The sequence below is a fragment of the Lathyrus oleraceus genome, chromosome 5 (genome assembly GCF_024323335.1).
Source record: "Lathyrus oleraceus cultivar Zhongwan6 chromosome 5, CAAS_Psat_ZW6_1.0, whole genome shotgun sequence".
In the NCBI taxonomy this organism is placed as follows: Eukaryota; Viridiplantae; Streptophyta; class Magnoliopsida; order Fabales; family Fabaceae; genus Lathyrus; species Lathyrus oleraceus.
Window position 1 is genome coordinate 604023028 of NC_066583.1, and position 8403 is coordinate 604031430.

Genomic DNA, 8403 nt, shown 5'->3' on the forward strand with positions numbered 1-8403 from the left:
ACCTCTTTTAACATCTCTGATAGCTCTGGATGTGGCTAGGAATGGTCTTCCTAATATGATAGGGATGTTTGAATCCTCTTTTATATCCATGATTATAAAATCTGTAGGAATATAGAATTGTCCTATGCGCACCGAAACGTTTTCTAGCATACCTACGGGAAATTTAACGGAATGATCTGCAAGTTGTACACACATCCTCGTAGGTCTTAGTTCTCCCATTTTAGCCTTTTGCATATGGATAAGGGCATTAAACTAATACTAGCTCCTAAGTCGCATAGTGCTTTGTCTATGACAAACTTTCCGATTACACAGGGTATGGAGAAACTACCTAGGTCTTTCAGCTTATGAGGCATATTATTTTGTATTATGGCGCTACACTCAGCAGTAAGTGTATTTGTTTCGTTATCCTCTATCTTCTTCTTGTTAGATAAGATTTCTTTGAGAAACTTAGCATATGAGGGCATCTGAGTTATGGCTTCTGTAAAGGGTATTGTGATATTCAATTGTTTTAGAAGCTCTACGAATTTTTTAAGTTGCCCAACGCTTTTAGATTTAACAAGTCTTTCAGGATAAGGGATAAGGGGTTTATATGGTGGTGGAGGCCCATAAGGTTCTTCTTTCTCTACGGCCTCTTCGTTTTTATCTTGCTCTTGTTCGTCTTCCTTCTTAGTTACCTTACCTGGGCCTTGATGAATGGATGAGTTATGAGTTCTAGGATCAGTCGGTCCGTCTAGTTCTGTCCCACTTCATAGTATAATAGCATTTGCATGACCTTTCGGGTTTGGTTGCGGCTGTCCAGGAAATGTGCCTGCAGGAGCAGCGGTAGGTGCTTGTTGTTGAGCCACTTGTGAAATTTGAGTTTCTAACATTTTGTTATGGGTGGCTAAATCGTCTACCTTGTTTGCTAACTGCTTGATTTGCTTGCTAGTGTGTATGTTTTGATTTAATAAATCCTTATTTGTTTGAGCTTAGGTAGCTATAAAGTTTTCCATCATTACTTCTAAGTTTGATTTCCTAGGAGCATTTTGAGTGTTTGTGGCAGCTTTCTGATATCCTGGTGGTATAGTTGGTGCTTGATTAGGTGCATATAATGCATTATTGTTTTTGTATGAGAAGTTAGAATGGTTCTTCCAACCCGGGTTATAGGTATTTGAGTAGGGCTTTCCTTGAGCATAATTCACCTGGTATGTGGAAGTTCCTGTCAAGAGTTGACATTCTGGGGCAGTATGCCCTTGAACTCCGCATATCTCGCAAGTTTGTGCTACGGAAGCCATAGTGGCTGCTGGTGTTATGGTCAAGCTGTCTATATTTTGAGTCAAGGCATCTACCTTGGTGTTGACGTGATCAAGAATGCTCAATTCGTACATGTCGCCCTTTGGTTGAGGTTTCTCTACAGAGGTTCTTTCGCTTCCCCATTGGTAATGATTTTGGGCCATACTTTCACTTAGTTGATAGGCCTCGTCATATGGTTTATCCATCAATGCGTCACCTGTGTCGACGTCTATTGTCAATCTTGTATTGTATAAGAGACCGTTATAAAAGGTGTGGATTATCATTTCATTCTTCTAGACCGTGATGTGGACATAGCCTCATCATGTCTTTCTATCTCTCCCAAACTTCAAAAAGTGATTCATTATCCTTTTGTTTAAACCCATTTATTTGGGCTCTTAGCATAGACGTCTTGCTAGGTGGGAATAATCGGGCTAAGAAGACTTTCTTAAACTCGTTCCATGTAGTCACAGAGTTGGATGGTAGAGACTGGAGCCAAGCTCTAGCTCTATCTCTTAATGAAAATGGGAAAAGACGGAGTCTTATAGCATCTGAGCTTACACCATTCGCTTTCACCGTGTCTACGTATTGCAAAAATACTAACAAGTGTAGGTTCGGGTCCTCCGTGGGACTGCCTGAAAATTGGTTTTGCTGTACGACTGACAACAGTGAGGGTTTTAGTTCGAAATTGTTGGCTTCGATCGCAGGGGTAACGATGCTGTTATGAGGTTCTTCCTGTGAAGGGATTGCATAGTACTTAAGAGGACGGTTTTGCACTTGTTCGGCCATCTCTGGTTGAACAACTGATGCAAAAGTAGGAATGTTAAGGTCAGGAAGATTTAGCTTGATACGATGTTCCCGTATCAAGTCTCGTATCCGGCGTTCTAACCTAAGATAACGCTCGGGTTCGTCGAGTTGTAGCTTTAATTTCACGCCTTGAGAGCGAGTACTTGGCATACACTCGACAGATGTAGAAAGGGAAAAGGAATTGTTGCCTTAGTCTATACTGGGTAACGCTAGAGTTACGATATCGACTAAATTAGTCCCCGACAACGGTGCCAAAAACTTGATCACGACTTTGGTAAGTATATGTGAATCGTGACTACAAGTGCATAGTCCTATCGTCACTAAGCCAAAAACTGGAATAGACAGCGCCCCTTAGAGGGCGCTTTATTACAAAAGCGCACTCTAAAGTGAAGAGAAAAAATAAGGAGCATACTATTGGAATAGACAGCGCACTTTAGAGGGCGCTTTTGTAACAAAGCGCACTCTAAAGTGAAGCGAAAAAATAATGAGGAAATGGAGGGACACCAATAGAGGACGCTTTATTGAAAGCGCCCTCTAAGGGTAACCTTAGAGGGCGCTTTTAAAAAAGCGCTCTCTATGTCCATGTACATTTCCAGTTTATAAGGCGCTTTTGGAAAGCCTTAGAGAGCGCTTTTAGAAGCGCCCTCTTAGGCCCCCTTTAGAGGGCGTTTTTGTAACAAAGCGCCCTCTAAAGTGAAGCCAAAAAAAAATAATGAGGAAATGGAGGGACAACAATAGAGGGCGCTTTAGTGAAAGCGCCCTCTAAGGTTACCCTTAGAGGGCGCTTTTAAAAAAGCGCTCTCTAAGTCCATGTACATTTCCAGTTTAGAAGGCGCTTTTGGAAAGCCTTAGAGAGCGCTTTCAGAAGCGCCCTCTTAGGCCCCCTTTAGAGGGCGCTTTTTTTACAAAAGCGCCCTCTAAGGTCCCCTTTAGTAAACATTAAAATTATAACATATACTGCATGTCTCTTTATTTTCCCTCTCTATAAGCTATTTCGTTTACGTAACTGGGTTTTCTCTCTACTGCGATTACTCTCTACTGCGATTACTCTCATCCTCCGTTCGTTCTCTCTCCCTCACCGTCATCGTCGCCGTCGCCTTTTTCTGCTGCTGCGTTCACGTTCACGTCCACCGTCACTGTTCACTTTCTTCTCCATCGTTACCGTCACCTTGAAGGTATTTCTCTTCTCCATCGTTACCGTTCACTTTCTTCATGTGTTTGATTAAGGCATTTTCTAAACTTAGTTTTACATTTTGTGCATTATGTTGATTAATGTTGTTTAAGGCAAACTGAGTTTTTTATTTCTGATTGAAAACTGATATCATTTGAAGTGTGTTTGAGCTTGTGCTTGGAAGTTTGATGATTATGGATGCAAGTTTGTTCATGTTCCAAACACCATAAGTTTGCATTGGTCTTTTGCATGCAGTAGGTGTGTGTGAGTTTGTATTCAATAATGATAAAAAAAATGAACGGGACTAACCCATAAACACAATGAACGGGACTAACTCATATTGGAATCATTATAATGGTTTTGTTTTATTTCATAAAATCTTACACAAATTAAATAAATAAAACTATATGGTTAATGCAATACTAATATGAAAAAATGTACATAATCAGTTGAAGTCTAATGAATACTAAAATTCTTAGGAGCTCATTGCAACATACTCAACATAAATAACCAATCATTTTAAAACCATTAACCTCAACATGATTTGGATTATTGAATGACACATATCTCTATTTCAACACATAAAATCATATTAAAATGTGTGGTTCATTAAATCATATTTAAGGTTAATAAGTTGAAGGACCTTGTTATGTTTAAGACCCATCATTAAAATTAACATTAAAGACATATGAAATTTGTGACTAACATCTAATTTAAGTCAATATTTTGTGTCAAAATAACATTATTCTTGTTTTTCATTCGCTTAATATCATCTCAAAGTAGAAAATAAACAATTAATGTATCAAACACGAAATATATCACTAACTAGCACAAAATAATGACTAGCGGGGATAGCTAAGTTGGGAGAGCGCAGATTGAAGATCTGAATGTCATGTGTTTGATCCGCATTCACCACATTATGATATGCTTATATCTTTTATTTAGTAAATTTGAAACTCATTTTTAAATGATTTGTCAGCTATATTTGGAAGGTAATAACATCGATTTATAACACATAGCGAATGAGAGGCATATAAAATCGAAATTGGGTAAATTTTATATTCTATGATTGGTTAAACGAAAATCAAACTCTTAAACTTTCTCTCCTTCAAAGGTAAAGTTATGACCCTATTACTATCTTATCATAATACTTAAGGAATTTGAATGATATGATTTAAATATACAAATTGCTTTTATATTTTGATAAAAGTGTTGAGTTCTATATCATTATATACACTCTAAGGAAAGTCATGTCCTGTATGAATATGTTAGATAATAGGAGTCGTAATATTTTTGGTCAGCATTTTGAATTTTATCAATTTTGTAAGTTTCGCTTTCACATCGGGATGACACACGACCTTAAACACAATGAACGGGACTAACTCATATTGGAATCATTATAATGGTTTTGTTTTATTTCATAAAATCTTACACAAATTAAATAAATAAAACTATATGGTTAATGCAATACTAATATGAAAAAATGTACATAATCAGTTGAAGTCTAATGAATACTAAAATTCTTAGGAGCTCATTGCAACATACTCAACATAAATAACCAATCATTTTAAAACCATTAACCTCAACATGATTTGGATTATTGAATGACACATATCTCTATTTCAACACATAAAATCATATTAAAATGTGTGGTTCATTAAATCATGTTTAAGGTTAATAAGTTGAAGGACCTTGTTATGTTTAAGACCCATCATTAAAATTAACATTAAAGACATATGAAATTTGTGACTAACATCTAATTTAAGTCAATATTTTGTGTCAAAATAACATTATTCTTGTTTTTCATTCGCTTAGTATCATCTCAAAGTAGAAAATAAATAATTAATGTATCAAACACGAAATATATCACTAACTAGCACAAAATAATGACTAGCGGGGATAGCTAAGTTGGGAGAGCGCAGATTGAAGATCTGAATGTCATGTGTTTGATCCGCATTCACCACATTATGATATGCTTATATCTTTATTTAGTAAATTTGAAACTCATTTTTATATGATTTGTCAGCTATATTTGGAAGGTAATAACATCGATTTATAACACATAGCGAATGAGAGGCATATAAAATCGAAATTGGGTAAATTTTTTATTCTATGATTGGTTAAACGAAAATCAAACTCTTAAACTTTCTCTCCTTCAAAGGTAAAGTTATGACCCTATTACTATCTTATCATAAAGCTTAAGGGATTTGAATGATATGATTTAAATATACAAAGTGCTTTTATATTTTGATAAAAGTGTTGAGTTCTATATCATTATATACACTCTAAGGAAAGTCATGTCCTGTATGAATATGTTAGATAATAGGAGTCGTAATATTTTTGGTCAGCATTTTGAATTTTATCAATTTTGTAAGTTTCGCTTTCACATTGGGATGACACACGACCTTAAACACAATGAACGGGACTCACTCATATTGGAATCATTATAATTGTTTTGTTTTATTTCATAAAATCTTACACAAATTAAATAAATAAAACTATATGGTTAATGCAATACTAATATGAAAAAATGTACATAATCAGTTGAAGTCTAATGAATACTAAAATTCTTAGCAGCTCATTACAACATACTCAACATAAATAACCAATCATTTTAAAACCATTAACCTCAACATGATTTGGATTATTGAATGACACATATCTCTATTTCAACACTTAAAATCATATTAAAATGTGTGGGTCATTAAATCATGTTTAAGGTTAATAAGTTGAAGGACCTTGTTATGTTTAAGACCCATCATTAAAATTAACATTAAAGACATATGAAATTTGTGACTAACATCTAATTTAAGTCAATATTTTGTGTCAAAATAACATTATTCTTGTTTTTCATTCGCTTAGTATCATCTCAAAGTAGAAAATAAACAATTAATGTATCAAACACGAAATATATCACTAACTAGCATAAAATAATGACTAGCGGGGATAGCTAAGTTGGGAGATCGCAGATTGAAGATCTGAATGTCATGTGTTTCACTACGCCAAAAACTGGAATAGACAGCGCCCCTTAGAGGGCGCTTTATTACAAAAGCGCACTCTAAAGTGAAGAGAAAAAATAAGGAGCATACTATTGGAATAGACAGCGCACTTTAGAGGGCGCTTTGTTAACAAAGCGCACTCTAAAGTGAAGCGAAAAAATAATGAGGAAATGGAGGGACACCAATAGAGGACGCTTTATTGAAAGCGCACTCTAAGGGTAACCTTAAAGGGCGCTTTTTAAAAAGTGCTCTCTATGTACATGTACATTTCCAGTTTTATAAGGCGCTTTTGAAAAGCCTTAGAGAGCGCTTTTAGAAGCGCCCTCTTAGGCCCCCTTTAGAGGGAGCTTTTGTAACAAAGCGCCCTCTAAAGTGAAGCCAAAAAAATAATAATGAGGAAATGGAGGGACAACAATAGAGGGCGCTTTAGTGAAAGCGCCCTCTAAGGTTACCCTTAGAGGGCGCTTTTAAAAAAGCGCTCTCTAAGTCCATGTACATTTCCAATTTAGAAGGTGCTTTTGGAAAGCCTTAGAGAGCGCTTTCAGAAGCGCCCTCTTAGGCCCCCTTTAGAGGGCGCTTTTTTTTTACAAAAGCGCCCTCTAAGGTCCCCTTTAGTAAACATTAAAATTATAACATATACTGCATGTCTCTTTATTTTCCCTCTCTATAAGCTATTTCGTTTACGTAACTGGGTTTTCTCTCTACTGCGATTACTCTCTACTGCGATTACTCTCGTCCTCCGTTCGTTCTCCCTCCCTCACCGTCATCGTCGCCGTCGCCTTTTTCTGCTGCTGCGTTCACGTTCACGTCCACCGTCACTGTTCACTTTCTTCTCCATCATTACCGTCACCTTGAAGGTATTTCTCTCCTCCATCGTTATCGTTCACTTTCTTCATGTGTTTGACTAGGGCATTTTCTAAACTTAGTTTTACATTTTGTGCATTATGTTGATTAATGTTGTTTAGGGCAAACTGAGTTTTTTATTTCTGATTGAAAACTGATATCATTTGAAGTGTGTTTGAGCTTGTGCTTGGAAGTTTGATGATTATGGATGCAAGTTTGTTCATGTTCCAAACACCATAAGTTTGCATTGGTCTTTTGCATGCAGTAGGTGTGTGTGAGTTTGTATTCAATAATGATAAAAAAAAAAGAGTTTAGATTGTTGTAACATGAGAGAAATGGAAGGTATATGAATGTGTTCACGTATTGAATCATTGTCTTACTTGGGTCTTATTGAATCATTTCTATATTACAGATAAAATGGCTAACCAAGACGATACCCATGACGCGAATGGATCACGTAACAATGTTGAAAAAGAAATCAAACGAGGATTGACTGTTATGAAGTCAATCATTCGTGCAAGAGACAAGGGTGTAAAATTTGAAGTACATTGGAGTGCTGAAGACCAACTAATTGAGCCTAACGGTTCAATGTTGGCAAGTTACATTGGTTTCCTTGTTCAACAACATATTCCGATTACATGTGATAATTGGAAAAGTCCGGACTTGAAGGTTGGCAAAGAAAAAATATGGTCGGAGATACAGGTACTTACCATATATTGTTATATGTTTTTTTTGTTGACTATTTGTTGACCATATATTGTTATAGTATTACTTTATAATAACACACTCCATGTGTATGTTTTTAGAGATCCTTTCATATCGATGAAAGCCGGAAAAAATATTGTATTCAATTGGCCGGAAAAAGACTCCGAGGATTTCGATCCTTTTTGTCCAACAAATTTCTCAAGGATGAGGAAGGAAAATTTGTTGAAGGAGAACGACCAATGAAGTATGCCGAGATTATTTCAGTCGATGAATGGAATAACTTTGTCGCCAAACGAAGAAACGAAAAATTCCATGTAATGTCTATTAATTATGGTATTATACAATTGTTAATTGTTACTTGGTTCTAATATGCCTTAAACTTTTTTATCCAGGAAGTAAGCGACATAAATCGGAAAAGGGCATCAAAACCCGCGTATCCGTACAAAAAAGGGCGTACGGGATATGCACGGTTACAACAAAGAATTGTGAGTATATTCAAATGCTATGAGCTTATACATTGTCACAATATGTTATAATTGATGATCTTATAATCTAATTCAATGTGTAGCTAGCCGAGGAGAAAAGTGATGCAACATCTCTTCCGGAGCA

At 36.1% G+C, this 8403-nt stretch overlaps 1 non-coding gene across 1 annotated transcript; it reads left to right on the forward strand.

Annotated features, from left to right (window-relative positions):
- The first annotated feature begins 1567 nt into the window (after positions 1-1567).
- Positions 1568-1674, forward strand: LOC127088698 (small nucleolar RNA R71). The gene has a single exon (XR_007790524.1). It is a non-coding gene; the product is annotated as a small nucleolar RNA R71 (small nucleolar RNA).
- Positions 1675-8403: the final 6729 nt, after the last annotated feature.